Source organism: Xiphophorus couchianus, chromosome 23 (genome assembly GCF_001444195.1).
Source record: "Xiphophorus couchianus chromosome 23, X_couchianus-1.0, whole genome shotgun sequence".
NCBI classification, from domain to species: Eukaryota; Metazoa; Chordata; class Actinopteri; order Cyprinodontiformes; family Poeciliidae; genus Xiphophorus; species Xiphophorus couchianus.
The window spans coordinates 2,175,867-2,191,742 of NC_040250.1; the positions used below are offsets into that span (position 1 = coordinate 2,175,867).

Genomic DNA, 15,876 nt, shown 5'->3' on the forward strand with positions numbered 1-15,876 from the left:
TCAAATATCACTCGAGCTTGTCTCTAACCTGGACATCTTCTGCCGGATCCTATTCAAAGAGCACTGGGACACAAGCTGAAGATCAGGACTGGAGTTACATTAGAAATGCTGTGAGCATACAAACCTGGCCAGCAGATAAAAATTCAAATACGGAGAGCTATTCCAAAGTGCTGACACCGGGTGTCATTCAAATGCATCGCGCATGATTGTACCACAAACTAACCCTTCCTCCTTTAGAAAATGCAGGGGCAGATGGAATATACACAGCAATCATAACAGTCGCAGACAACAGACTGGCGGAAAACTTCAGTCATGACTACTGCAATGGGAATGCAATACTCCATCGCTGCTGCAACTACGGGAAACTATAAAATCTGACCAAATAAAGACGCTGATGTTCTGCTAAAAATACAAATTCACATAAATGGTCCAAAATAAATCAATATACTCTCTGGTATGAAATTAGAGCAGGTACACACTGCAGACACAGAATGAAAACTCATATCGAGTGATTTTTTTTTTTCTTTAAGCAATTGTGCCGCATAAACAATACAAAAAGAATCTAGATGGTTCTATTCTTCGCTTGTCAGCATTTTAGGGAGTATGTAGGTCATGATGGCACACTAAGAGAATACAGAAACACACTGCAGGCCTTATAAAAGAAACATCAATCTGAAAACTCATTGCATTGTAGAGGTTTTTCAACTTTCAGGGGAAAAACTTAGAAAGTCTGACCAGCAACGATTGGCCAGAGAGCGACTCCTGAATACACATCATACGCCTCTGGAAGTCAAAGATTGCTGACCTGTATACTATTACACTGTCTGCGAGGCTCCAGCTTGTACACTCTTCAGTCGACTGATATTCCATATTTTCTTTCTCTTCACCCTTCTGAGAAAATAAAAAGCCACAGAGAATGTGTTTCTGACTGGCTTCACACGCCCTACTCATCATCGCCCTTCGTCACCGATCAGACATCAGGCTTTCAGCATCACAGAGGCCGTGTCGACTGAATTATTGAGGCCATCAAGCGGCTTCATTGACAAGCTCTGCTCCCGCCCAGCTTCCCACTGGGCTGTCCAGGGGTCACAAAAGACCAGACCTGAGGTCTTTGGCAGGCTCAAGCTATCCCTTTTTTCAGTGCTAATGCTGCTTTGTGAACATGCAGAAACACCAATGTGATGCAGAAATTATGTAAAACAAACAAAAGTGAACTGCAGATGGAAGAAAAGCATAAATAAAAAGAAACTATTTTGAATATTTTTGCCATTTCTAGACAACCAGTAACAGTGACCCCTGACACCCTTAAAATGTTGAACAGTTTGTGACTTCATATATAATTCCAGTTATATTCACAACAGCTGAACTTACACACTGCTCTGGGCAATTTTCACAAACAGAGAACACGATGAAATTCTATTTTATTCTCCCTATGACACAAGTAAGCGCATTTCTTTTTGGCTCTCCTCACCAAGCCTCAGCCTGGAACATGCAGAGAGAGGTTTTCTGTTTCAAAGTCAAGCCCACTGTCCAATCTTTCCGCCTGGTCCTGACCCAGAAAGCCCACTGGAGCCCGCTGAGCCATAAATGGTAATCTGTAGGCTACAACAGTGTGAGGTGGCGCTACATCCAGAACTGGACCAGCAGGACGGTATCCTGTGGCTGGTGGCAGGTGGCTTTAATCCCAGCATGCTTTGGCCACAAAGACTCCAATCAACCCTCCAAAAAACAGAGCTGTCATGCTTGAATATCTGCTTTTCTTGATTTTAAGCAATCCAGCTGCAGAATGGCTCCCGCATCATCACAAACAATTACCAATTTAGTTGTTGAGTCTGCAAACGCCTACGCACGGCATCGCCACCAACACATTTGCACGCATGTGTGCGATAAGATGCAGGATCAGTTTATGTTATGAACAAAGCAATAAATCATGCTAGGCATTGCACAACAGCCATCAGACAGCTACAATAGCCATTGCCTTGAGAACACTCATCCGTCCTGTTCAATCAGAGCCCAATTTCTGATGTATCGCATCAACGTGGAACATTCATCTTTATGTGAATAAAAATCCCCATTTATATTCTTAGCTGTCTCAAGCTTCTCTGTAGTGAATCTATCAACATATTTATGAATTGGGTAAGAAATAAATATGTTATACACAAAGCGGTTGTGCATAAAGCATATGCCATGTTTTTTATGGTGTTTTCTGCTTTCCTCGTGCAGCAATACAATGTAGTTAAGGAGCATGGTAATGCATCAAGTGCTGTCACTAAATATCCCTTCTCTAAGCACATTTCAAGAGCACGCAATCCGCTCCCTTCCAAATCCAAGGGTGACTTTCAGCAATAATTTGGCAACTTGCACAAATCCCACACACCACCTTTTCCTTTCATGATGCTTTCTAAACAGGATCAACTTTGTTGCAGGTGGGCCATCACTGTGCTAAATTCAAGTAATCCTCTGACTGCAGGGCTTCCGAGTGGGAAACGACTATTGTTTGATGGGGGTTACATCGGTTATGTTAAACTCCAATCGACCTAAAGAATGCACTATAGCGTGCTATGCATGCACTTTTCCACTATTCATCATGATGCCGCTCTGCTCTCGTGGGAGTGAAGGGAAAGTGCATCAAGAGAAAGAAAAAGCAGGTGAAAAGAGAGTACAACAGACAGATAGCAGAGCAGGATTTGTGTTAATAGTAACAGATTAGAGGGCAGCAATAAAGTAAAGTAAATACAACGTGGAAGCAATCCGTCGAGCCTGGGGAACTGGTGGTAGTTTGTCAGGCTGCATTAACCTTCACATGTTTGCTCCGACGTGTTGAAACAGGCGACTCGGCGACGATGTTTGGCATATCAAATGTTTTAATCCCAGAGGTCATCTTGTGCCACTCTCAGCACCCGCAAGTAAAAAAAAAAAAGTGAGATACTGTATGTGCAGGTCTGAGCACGGACTGTTCTTCCACATCACCCAGGTGTTCGCAGGACGAATCATCCTGACTGCTTTTTCTAGAAAATAAAAAAAACTGTGTAAAGCCAGGATTCAACTTGGCATCATCAGACAGAATATTACATTCTCCACAGGAATAATGAAAAAGGGAATTATCTAAGAAATAAACAATGTTGTGTGCACAATTCTTCTAATATTTCTGAATTAACTAGTATATAGTTTTAAACTCAAAGCATGGATTAGAGAATCATCCACAGAACTTCCCGGAATTCTTCTATGAAAATGAAGTCACCTGCTTCAATTAGTTGACTGAAAGTCAGTGACGTTAAAAGCTGAGGAATTAGATTAAAGCCTCAATAAGAGGTCACAGCAGAAAATGTCTCAGTGCTCAATGCGTAGCCATCTGCCAGACTACGGCGCTCTCCATAAATAGTGAACTCCAGCACGTTTTCTCTACAGCTGTGCTAAATGTGTTGATGGACAGAGAGCAACTGGCATCCTTCTGAATCCAGGTGTGTTTCTGAATGTGTCAACACAACGTGTCATTTATCAGTACACTCTGGCAGCAGGAAAAGAGTCGTATAGGAGCCTGGTTGCTGTACAGGGAGGCCAGTTCCAGTTATGATCAGTGCCTCTGTACAGGAGATGCGACTGTCGTGCCCCTACGGGGTGCCAGAAGAGACAGATTGTTGTCTCTGGGAGTTTATTGGTTCTCATAAAATACTTGCCACGTCTTCCTAAACTTATTTTTTCATCGTCGTAGAAGTACATGTCATGATTTGCAGGGAGGTTGGCGTGAACGGAGGGGCAACAAACCTTTCAGCGAGCATAATTCACCACACACGCCCCAAGTAGTGAAGCTCTGCATTAGTTTATGATTCCAGTCTTTGTCAGACATGGAGCATAAAACATAAAGTGGCCTCAACTGTTGTAGTTCCTCAATCACACTGGGGAAAAAAGCCATAAATCAATTTAGTTGAACAGATATACTTGTCTTCCTGGGTTATCATGTGGACTCATATGCATGTTTTGGAGATTGTGTTCAGCCTGATCCATGTCAGAGTTCAATCAGATCAACGTTTCTCTCCATGTAGTCTGAGCACCATTCAATGTTTAAAACCACAAGATAAGGGGGAGTGACCAGAAATCTTAAGTATCTTGTGTAATTGCAATAAAAAATTATTAAGTTGAGAGAAAAGATCACAGTTGTTTCTTCTACGGGAGATGTGGCCGAGTTTTCACCGATTAGGCTCATCTCAGACCTGAGCAGCTTTGGATCTCAAGACTTGTTTCAGAACCAACAGACGGCTCATGTTAGGATTTTTCACCAGATCTTAAAGCTGAAAACCCAAACTATGGACTGATGAGTGTAAAAGTCAAATGGCTCTTAATTAAGAGTGAACTGAGTAGTTAAGTTGAATCACATATGAGACTGATTGATTTTTCTAACCACAATAAGTTTTTGTTATTTTATTTTTTTAAATGGGTCAGCCCAGGTTTAAAAAGTAAGAGAATAGGATGAAGGTTGGTCTCATTCATCATTATTGATGGTTTAATAATGATACAAAACATCTAATGACCATGTGTAATGTGTCTTCATTTTTTAATATTCCCACTCAATCTTTAAAATATGAAAATTTGACACCGCTTCTAAATCAGAGGCAAACTCTGCGTTTTATTATTAAACTTCATATTGCAAAGCAAACCCCCAACCGAAGCTGATCGGGAAATATCGTGTTCTCATTAAAACAGGACGACTTCCGCAGCTTAAAAAAAAATAAAAATCAAAAATCAAAGAACATAAATCTAATTCATATTTATCAGCGTTTAGATGGAAAATGGGACAGGGATCCCAGCAGGTTGCGGCGCTGCCTCTTGTCAAAGGATACGGAATATTACAGAAGACCAAATCCGGCATGTTTACAGCACAAATATATTGTGATTTTTTTAAATTTACTGTTGTTTGGATTTGTAGAATAGTGTTAATATGGAATAATAAGGGATCACTGACCTGTAAGGAGCTGCTGCGGGTCTGTCCGAGGCGCATAAACTTCCAGCGGTGCGCTTCGCTCCCAACTTGCAGGCAGCAGCGCGCACAATAAACCGCGTGTGCAATTTGGCAACGAGTTTATTCTTCTCTCTTCTGCACACACAAAAAAATCACCTCTCAGTCTGGTTCCAGACGCGGAAACCGATGCGCACGTCCCGGAGCAACAGACTTGTGTCCAGCGCTGTGGATGTTGTGGCGACGGAGCGGAGAGCTTGAGCTGCCAGCTCCGACAGAAACGTGTTTCTGCTCCGAAATCTTCCCAGTCCTCCCGGCGAATCAGCTCAGGCAGTAGTTCCAGCAATACATCTGTCCTCCCCCCTCAGGAGATAACACGGATATACATTTCCTGTCGCCAAGCAGCTGTGCAGGAAATTCAGAGGGGAGAAAAAAGGATAGAAAAAAAATTCCTTTCCTCACTCGGTAAGGATGCGGATGCGGATGCTTGCCATCCGCTCCGCTGCGCTTTTGTCCGATATGCACTTGTCAGCTGGGAAGCTGCGCATCCCGTCCTCAGCCTCAGCCTCAGCCTGTTCTCAGCCAGCCTCAGCACCGGGACAGGCCGTAAATACAGAGGAGGGTCAACTCTGACCTCCAGCCTGTGAGCAACAAGCAAACGGCGACACCTGTAAACAACAGGAGGAGCTTCATTAAGAGAAAACTAACTGGACGTCTCAACCCGAAAAATTCATTTGATGCAATTACATCCAAATTTACTTAAATGGAAAAAACATAAAAATCAAACAGCAGATGTGGATTAACTGTGATCAGGCCACCTGGCTGCTCTCCCCCAGCATCCTCTCCTCCTTTTGTTTAGAGAAGCAGTTCATTAAGCTTACAGTAGACCTGTAAGGACTCCCAGCCTTTTAATTGGATAACTCTCAAACCTGCAGTTTCTTACCTTCAGTCAAACAAGGGAAAAGCCAGATTGATGTAAATAAATGTTATTTCTTAGCAGCAAACGCAAGCAGCTAAAGGTTACCCAATCTGTTAATTAAACTGTTAGATAAACAAGGAAGCCTGAGCCTCACTGTTCAAATTGAAATGTTGCTTCTGGGTAAAGCTCGATTCATATTGTTTCAGTCCATCCACCATCTGTAGCGCATCCATCAGCTGTAGAATGGATACAGTACAAAATATGCAGTTTAACTCCATCAATCAAAACCACCAAAAATGAAGTCACTGAAGCCTCTGCTGCCATGGACTCTGGGTGCTTGGAAATCTTTAACATAGGAAGTAGTCCTGGTCCACTGCCTTGTTTTCTTTATTTTCACTGTCGCCACATGCTTGCTACATTCAAACAAATATTATTTTAAAAATAACAGTTACTGAACAAAAAGAATGATTAAAACAAATGAACAAAATATTAGAATTTAAAACAAATGAAATTAATTCAAGTAGAAATAAAATAAAGGTGAAAATAAAATAAAATAAACTTATGCCTTAAGACGTATTCAGTCATATATGAAATATTTTCAACAGTTTTGAAACATTCATTTATTTCACTACACAAAACACATTCTATAGATTAATTACACACAGACCGATTAAAACAAACAGAGAAACAAAAAAATCCTGTAACGAACTTTGAATTGCCTTGTTGCTGAACATACATTCAGACACATTCCACAGATTCAAAAGAAAAATATCTGCCAGAAATGAGGAATTATTGCAAAACTTTCGTATTTTTAACATAGTTTAGATATATTCATTCATGCTTTTATTACTTTAAACTGAATTATTATAAATAGGTCTGCCACCGTCTTAATTATCATGTCTGCAGTTTGTCCAAAATCCTGCTGTGTCCTGATCTCATCCCTCCAGCCTGAGCCGCTTTGCTTCAGCTCTCCAGTTATTTCTCAGTTCATTTTAAGGTTCTGTTGATCATGGGCAAGTCCCTCCAGACAGCTGATTCCAGTCATTTTCATCCACCTTCAAGAGCTCCCAGATCAACGGATAAACCTCTACCTGCCTGTAGACGATGTTTCAAACTCAAAGAAGACAGAATCTTTTCAGTTGCTGGTCCACTTCTAAGGAAACACATTCCTTGATTTTTAATGGGCTCTTTCCATCCCTGCCTTTAGTTCAAGACTGAAATCTGACATTCCAAACCTTAGGAAGGATCAGACATGAAATGCTTTTTAGAACATTTTTGAATTGATAAAACTCCAACTGTTTATTATAGTTATCTGCTTGCTTTTAATGAAAGAAAGCAAAAAAGTAATTACTTAGGTTTCTCCTTTTTTGAACCACAATCAGTATCATATTCAAGAAAGTTGCTTTTGTAATAATCATAACTAATAATAAAACATTTATATGGATTATAAAACAAATGGCTAAAGCAGCATTTATCACTTTCACCATCCCAAAAGTATTTTTTGCTACATTTTTAGAGATAAAATAAACATATTCAGTAACTTGTTACTCAATAGAGCAGATTTCTGAGGAAGGAATAAAGTTTGATAAAGTATATTGTATCAAAAACTATACATCTGGAATTAAAGGGTTAATTTGCCATTGTGTATTATTAGTAATAGTAGATTTTTGTTGGTTTTTTTATTTATTGTTAGTATTCCTAAAAACAGTATAAAACTCTTTGTTCAATGAGATCTGTATTTGAATGTATTATATAAATAAAAATATTTAATTACTAATATACAAATAAATTCAAATGCCTCTTCATGTCTAGATTTTCCCTCCTCGTTTCTCACAGGACCATTTAACAGCATGAGAGGAGGCCATTCCAACGCCCTAATGGGCCTCAGTTGATGATAATGCAGACAGACTTGAAGTTCTTCTGCACTTTGTAAAGTGTGAAAATTTCATCTTGATGAGCTTCAGCTGCAGAGATAAGTCCACACGCCTCCCAGCCATTCTCTGCCCTGGCCTAACACCAAGACGGCTCAGACGAAAACATACGGGACTCTATCTGATGGGCTTCAAATGATAGCATTTAGAGGATACTGCACAGAAAGCAGAGTTTCATTAATTACAAAAGCAACAGTCCGCTAATCCCACTAGAAAGGCATTTTGAGGCTGAGTCGTTTTGGTTCTGAGGGAGAGAGAAGAGAGAAAACTAACAATACCAATGGCAGATCACAGACCTTCAAACTATGGTCTGCAGGCTCCGCAGCTCAATAGGGGGCCAACTACTGCAGCTCTGACAGGGCATTTTTCCTTTAAATCCCCTTCCTGAATTTACCCCACGTCTGGCCACATGCAGAGATGAAGTTATCACTGAGGACAGCTTTTCTCCAAGCAAAATCAGCCCTACCCTCCGATGCTTGATTCCTCTGTTACACCCGCAGCACATCAAACACTCGCCTCCATCAAATGGCATTATCTGCATAAAAGCCAACTGCCCAACAATCTGTCTCCAACAATGCCATTCAGTCTTCAGTCAAGGGCATGCAATAAAGTAAGGACATGAAAAGGACCTGAATTCTTAGTCTTCTATTTTTCTTTTACTAGCAGACAAAATATGTCTCTGCTCACTAATAGTTTTTGGGATCTATCCAAAGAGGCTGTAAATGAGTTACTAAGCAACATATTCACCTCCATTGTTCATGCAGATGTTATTTTACGTCCATTTAGTTTCCATACTCAGTTCATTATTACTTCCTTCTCTCCTGTAAGACTTTCAGCAAGGCACACACACTCCATGTTGATGCAGTCAACTGTGCCCTCTATTGGAGGCCAGTCACTTCCAGCACTTGAATTCAAAGACTCGATGAAAGGAGTGTTTCAAGAATTTATACCTATAAAGTGAGTGAGACAGAGCGGGAACGATTCAATACTAAAAATGCTTTACACCAAACAAATAACCCCCAAACATGTTAAAGATTGATTACTTCCTAACAGGATGCTGTTATAACACACAGTGCTCGATTAATGCGTCCTGCAGTCCAGTGCCTCTGGTAGACTTATAGATTAAAGTTGGGCCTAGCCTCTAAAATTAAATGTCAGAACATTCTGAGAACGTAGGACCCGGTTATTTGCCGCATTTGCTTCCTAGGTTGCTTTTGGCTCTTGGGGTGCGTGGCAGAATGCACAAAACATGAACCAGAAACTTCACCACTGAAGCCCAAGAGCATCGCATACATTAAAGAGTAAAACACTGCACCTTACTACGGCTCTGGGTGTTTTACATATGTACGGCATCAGCAGAGAAAACAGATGGGCCACACCATGGGGACAGAGAGACCTGTGGACATTACAAAAAAAGCAGCATTGACAAATTATGCATCCTCTCCGTTACTCACTCTGTGTATGCAGGAATTTTGTCCCCCAGGGGTCAGACAGCGAGCCTGATGTGTTCAGAGCTGTGCCTCGTCTTGTCCAATGTCTGTTAAAAAGCAAAAGCAACAATGGATGTGCACTCTGTATGTGTGCAGTGCATTATATTTGCACCGTAAAGGCTATTGCCTTTTGTTAGTTGGGTATTGTGCTCAGCAAACTAAACGGACATGTATAAAGGGATTGGACAGAACTTCTCTTTTCATGTGGAAATGAATCCCTTCGAAACGGACAAAACAGCTTTCACCCTTGGTTATACAGTGAGGATTTTAGGGATGAACCTTTTCTTTTTTTTGCTTTCATATCTGAGCAACAGAGGACAGACAAATAACAATTTCATGCACAAATACATATTTATGTCTAGCAATATCAACATTAAAAAATTGTTTACTTCAGTAAAGATGAAGTGTTGCATTTTGTCCAGATTTATGCAGAGGACACCGACAGTTAAGGCAGAATAATGTTTAAAGGAGGACAGAGGCGGATGCCTTACTGCCAGGTTTCCAAATCTCAGAGGACGTTTTGAAACAAGCTGGAGGTGCCTTGATTTTCTTCTCAGGTTGTTCTCTGAACCTGTCTATTGATCGGAACTGGTCAACGAAACACCACCAAGTCAGAGGAGGGAAAAATCCAAGAAAACAACAGATGATTAAAAATCCATCAAAATCACAACTTCAGTCTTCTGATATTTTAAAAACTTGTAAGTTTGTGTGCATTTCTAGTGAGCACCTCCTTACATTTAAAGCTCTTGGACTCTTGTCTGACAAAGACTTTTATTTCTAAATAAATATAATTTACTTTTAATTTTGTTGTAAAAAGTACAAATAAAATAAAATTCACAACTAGTTAATCTTCAGTCTGACAGAAGTGGACTTTGGGTTTTCAATTTGTGTTCCAAAATGGACTTACAGTAAAATGAAACAGCTTCTCCAATACTGGTCAGGCTCAGTGTCATTCTGAATTTTAAAGATGGGTGAACAACCTCAAAGGCAAAGAAACCTGTGGCAAACCAGAGCAGGCAGTGGATACAGCGAAGCACGTTTATTTAATTTGAAAAGCTTAAGAAGTAAGCAAGCAGAGAAAACTCCAGAAATAAATCACATGTTCTTTTGCTTTGCACAAGGATTATGGAAGACAGAAAGTAGCAGACAGGCATGTTAATTTAATTCCATCTTTTTTTTTGACAGAGAATGTCATGTCTCTGGGACTATTGTGGAAAAGGTATGTTGTTGTTCATTAACCGGAAGCATTCTTCTTCATGTCACAATTTTACATTGTGATAAGTTACTGAAATCCTTTCATTATCATTAGAAAACTATATATATACATATAAATATTATGATTTTGAGGAAAAGAAAAGTTGATTGAAACCATTTTTTATCTGATACAATGAACCAAAAATATTAGTCAGTAATAATTTATTCAGAAATATTGCTGGTTAAAATATGATTGAACTATGAGAACATCATGGCAAAACTATATTGTGGTATTTGGTTTGCACCGTTTTGAAATGTTGCTCCTAAGCATGAGAAAAAAAAAAACACTTCCCACTTGTCCGAAACAGCAAGTACACTTTATACATTATATACATAAATATGCCTTTTTATGTCTTATCTAAATATATATATATGAGTTTTTATTCTGTTTTTCACATTTTAAAATGGTGAGCAAAGATTTTTCTTACACAATTTGTCCCACTTTCTTGTCTCTTTCACACAAAGACACACACATAAAAGCTGCCTCAGAGGACATTCTGTCAGCTGGTTTGACACTGTCAGAGCTTCTTTTTTCAGTACTCACTTAAATGATGCAGTAGCAGTCAGACTGCAGTACATAGAAACAAAGATGGTTTAAGGTATTGAGAAAAAAATTATATTTTCCAAATAGACGAATCATTACATCTTACTGTTACATAATTTTTCTATTCTTTATATATCTGTTTCAGGTCAAGTCAGTTAAATGATGGTAAATCATCACAAGTTCCTACAGGGATGTTTTTTGAAAATTTATAGATTCAATGTGTGCTACTTTCAGTTTACATAAAAATTAAGAACTATATCTGGGATTCTACTTTTTTGCAAACCCAAAGTAGTGCATGATCCTTTATGCAGAGGTAGGTGTCTGCTGTTTTTTTACCCTTCTATTTCACATAAAGTGTGTCAAGTGCATTTTAGCTGAGTCCAAGAAAATGTCAATACTGTCAACCAATATGTGAGTTTTAATGAAAGGTGTAAAGGCAAATAAACAGCCGAGTTGAATTATTGTGTTTTACTTAGAATAAATTTAACATCTTAGTCAAAATACAAAGTGCTGGTCTCACTGGAAATATGCATGTATTTCTACAAATACAAACAAACAAATGATGCCAATTTAAGCAAAAATAATTGTGAAAGCTGTTGAATTTTCTGATTGCTGTCATATATTTCCTTCGTCGGGTTTAACAGCGGCGTATCCATGACACTCTGCAGCACAGAAAAAAATCAAGTTGAAGTTTACTTCTCGGGTAATAACTGCCTTTGGATTCTTGAAAGTGTTTGCTTCTCCCCTGAGTCTGTGGCTAATGCAGCCAATTCAAAGAGTTATCCACAGCCTTGCTTTTAAACACAAAAAAATACCTCCCAGAGAGGAAGCAAGCTGCTCTCTAAGTAACTGCAAATAACTGCACCTCAGTCTCAAGTTTTTGGAGAATAGAGGAAGATCTTAGAAGAAAATGCGAATAACAAGGGCACGTGGAAACAGAGGCCATTTTTTAATTGGTCCTGGGTTTGAAAACATACTCCACCAGGAAAGACACCTCTGGTTTGTTTTCCATCTTGGGTAAAAAAAAAAATACTTGTTGGTTTTCAGCAATAATTAGCCCACAAACCTGAACTCCTGTAGCATTTTTTCAGTGTCCTTGCATTTGGTCTCCTCATGTTTAGGATTTTGTGTGATCAATGTGCTGTGAGATGGTGCTAAAAATCTAAATCAGTTTTATGTGTTTCAGATGTTCATCCTTAACCCTTATAATAGTTACATTACAAAGTAAAATGTTAAAGCTGAAAAAAATGTGGAATTAATTTGCTGGGGCTTTTTAGATCTTGTGATCTAAAAATATATATCTGCTTTCACATTTAAAGTCAAACACATTCAGTTCAATAATCACTTATTTATCCAAATGGAAAATTAAATGTTACCATAACTCATATCCATGTATGTTTAGAGAAGTGTTGTTGATAGTGACGCTATGGATATGAAGAGTCTCCTACAGCAGTCAGCCTTGCAAGAAATCTAAGAAGGCTTCTGACTGAAGACTGTTGCTGTTTCATAGATTCATGACATGCTAACAGCTAAATTTCTGGGCAGCAGAGCTGAGATAATATTCAACAGAAATGTGTTCTGGATGACATTATCAGTTTTGGAAGAACTGCTAATCCACCTGATGTGCTTTTTCCACTCATTTTTTAAATCTTTGTCTGGCTGTATGGTTAGAAAGCTGGGTAGAAAAGTCCTGGAAAGGATTTGAATTTCCTCCTTCTCTGTCTCTGCTCTTCATCCATGAAGCTTTTTCAACTCCAGTAGGATTTGGGTTGAAGTTTATGTATTTTTTGAGCTTTTCACATTTTAATAAGCTGTTCTCAGCTGTAAAAACAATGTGTTTTTGCTGTGGTTGTGTAAAAAAAAAATAAAATAAAAGCAGAAATCCAGAACCAGAAGGAATAATTGTCAAAGCATGAAATTATTCAGCCAAAAACATTCTGAATAGAAAAGTCAACAAACAACCACATCCGAACTAAAGTAACAGATCCAATCCAACATGCTGCCTCCACGAGTGGCACAGTTCTACATCAGGGATTCAGAAATATCAATCATCATCAACAAAGAAACAAGCTGCTCTTCTGTAAATGAAAAATAATCTAATTTCAGCCCGCTAAAAAAATTTAGTTTCTCCAATGGCACTGATTTTAGAAATGCCTTGGTGCATAACAAAAAACATAAAAAAGTGAATTTATGGATTGGACCAAATGCAGTGGTATGGTTTCAGACAACATATTAGCAACCATTAAAAAACAGAATGTGAACAAATAAGTAAAGATGCTTAAAAAAAATAAAATGTGGGATAATAAATGTGTAATTTCAACTCAAAAACTGTGTAGATAAAAGGATGGAGCACAAAAAAAAATCATCTACAAAGATGAAATGTCTGAAAATGTTGCCAAATGATTAAAAAAAAGTAGGTCATCTCACATTTAAGGTGAAATTTCCTTTTATGTTGCACACTTATTGTGTTGCTTAAACAAGACAAAACCACACCAAAAGGCAATCAGCTGTAGCATTTTAAATAGGTGAGATCAAACAGCTTCTCTGGTGAAATTTTCTAGTAATTGGTTAATAATGTGATGCAGATGTCTGAGCTGCACCATACATGTTTAACAACCCTCCAAAGCCTTGGAGTTGTTTGTGTCTCAGCAGAGGGTTGTACACACGTGAGCTGGTAATAAAATCCTGCCTTACCTAAACAGGAACTGCAGCACCACCTCCCATTTGCTGCCCGAGTGAGACTGATTCGGCTCTAATGGTAGCTAAGTATACCATTATGGTTTCAGAAACTGGTTGTTTCTTTTAAGCAATAAGCCATAACACTTGTTTTTTTGTTTTTATTTCCTGAGACGACCTGCTTAAAATATAGGCAACTTTTGTGTGCTAAAAGTGCCATGGCAAGAAAACAGCACTGTGTTTATCAAAGCTGGAGTGCATGTTACTGTACTCCAACACAGGGCTAATGAAGAGATATGTCTTCCATTACGCAGCGATATTCCTGCTGCAGCGATTAGAAAAGTCTCCAGAGGGGCTCCATCACAGGCTTTCATTGAGTCTGGACCTTTGCAAATCTTCATATCCTGCACAATTTTCATAAATTGAAGTCTAATGAGCGCATTTGACATAACTAGGATTTATTGTCTCAGAGGCTTACCAATTTCACCGCTGCACTGAAAATTATGAATGTCAGGGGTTTAATCATATTCATACATATTCTCAATAAGCGGGTTGGGATGTGTCGTGTGAGTAAAAGACTTTAAGCGCCGTTCTGCCTTTACTGTAGGTGTGTTATGATAATAGATGCAAACATGCAGAGCACTAACAACCTCCCTGAGGTGGCCCCTCATTGTTGACGCTGAGCACAGAGCAATATCTTCCTACAGATCTCTTTGGGACTCCAATCAGGGCTTTATGGCAAGATGCTTACAACCAGTTTCTCAATAAAGACATGATCAAAAATAGCTGCTGTGTTAATGTTGTATGCACAATTTGTAGTTTGATACAGACGTTGTGATTTTTTATTTTTCTGCACATTGTAGGTTAAACGTTCCATACTGTTAGCTGTAAAACAGCAGGGAGATTAATCTGAAATCCCAGTTTTGTCATGAAAAAGCTCAGCTCTTTTATGCTGATAGTTTTATGACTTCACAAATTAGTTTTAGACACAATTACATTTCCTCTGTGAGAAATTAGAGCCGCTTAAACCCAGTTCTCAGTGCGGCGAGAGTGAAAGAGGGATTGTAAAACCAAACTCCATTCTAAGTTAAAATCAGCCCTTCATTAAGCCCCACATCTTCTTCCGAGTCCATGACCACTCTAGGAATGTGACCAGTCAATTTTTCAATTAGCTTCCCTTTTCACCTCACAAATTATCAAGGGGCTCAGCTGTTAAGCTCTGGATTGCGATGGATGGCGTACAACAGGCCTACAGTACTCGGCCATTGAGAGCAAAGCAAGCATTGATAACAACCCTTAGAACTATTGACATGATAACATTTCAGGCTTCTGGGCCACCGTGGCACTGAGCTGCAATAAATTGAGATGAATGATCAGTCGATGACAATTTCCATAATCGTTATACCTTCCGTAATTCATCAAGGTAATGATACCCGCGCCCCTAATGTCACATTTATTCCATTTTGTGCACAGCAGCAGGCACAAAACGAGCAGCCCCCCCTCCTCTGCCCCCTTCCGACAGGATTGATTACAAACCAACTGCTCTCTGCTCCTGCTTGTGAGTGGAAGAGCAATGTGTTATTTGACCAAAAATAACAATGAAAGAGATGGGAAATTCAATCTAATTCCACTCATTCACCCCCCACCCCCGCCCTCCATTTCGCAGCCCGTGACAGGCGAACAGGAGGCCATTACAGTTCAGCTCTGGCACCATTTCTGAACCAGAGGGGGAAACAGAGAACTCTCCGTTTCCTGGCTCGTGTCGAGATTCATCATTATCACATCTCCTGTCTCTCCCCCCCTCCGCTCATTAGTGACGTAGTTCCTCTTTGACAATTATATATCATTATTGGTGAACAATAGCAGTGTGAATGAGCGCTGCGATTCAATTACAGACACAGTCATTCAAGATTAATTTCCTTCCCCCACCCTGTGAGCGGCACATCACCACAGACATGCATAAGCACACCTTGACAGAAATAACAGCTCCATTCATGGAGGAGGGTAACTAAGGTCTAAGAATTTATCAAAATGGGGCGTTTGGTCGGGTTAAACTTCTGCTACCACTTCTCCCACATCAGTCTGTCTGTAGCACTTGGGTTGGGCTT

General features: G+C 39.4%; 1 protein-coding gene across 6 annotated transcripts in view; it reads right to left on the bottom strand.

Moving 5' to 3' along the window:
* The window catches only part of LOC114139297 (teneurin-3), a 187,966-nt gene extending 182,180 nt beyond the window's left edge, over window positions 1–5,786 (bottom strand). For 5 of the 6 annotated variants that reach the window (XM_028009152.1, XM_028009151.1, XM_028009150.1 and 2 more), the window contains exon 1: window positions 4,961–5,785. The gene's annotated coding sequence lies outside the window, so the exon portion shown is untranslated. Of the gene's footprint in view, window positions 1–4,960 lie in introns of all 6 variants that reach the window. The other variant, XM_028009148.1, reaches the window with a different exon arrangement.
* Between the last annotated feature and the right edge of the window lie 10,090 nt (window positions 5,787–15,876).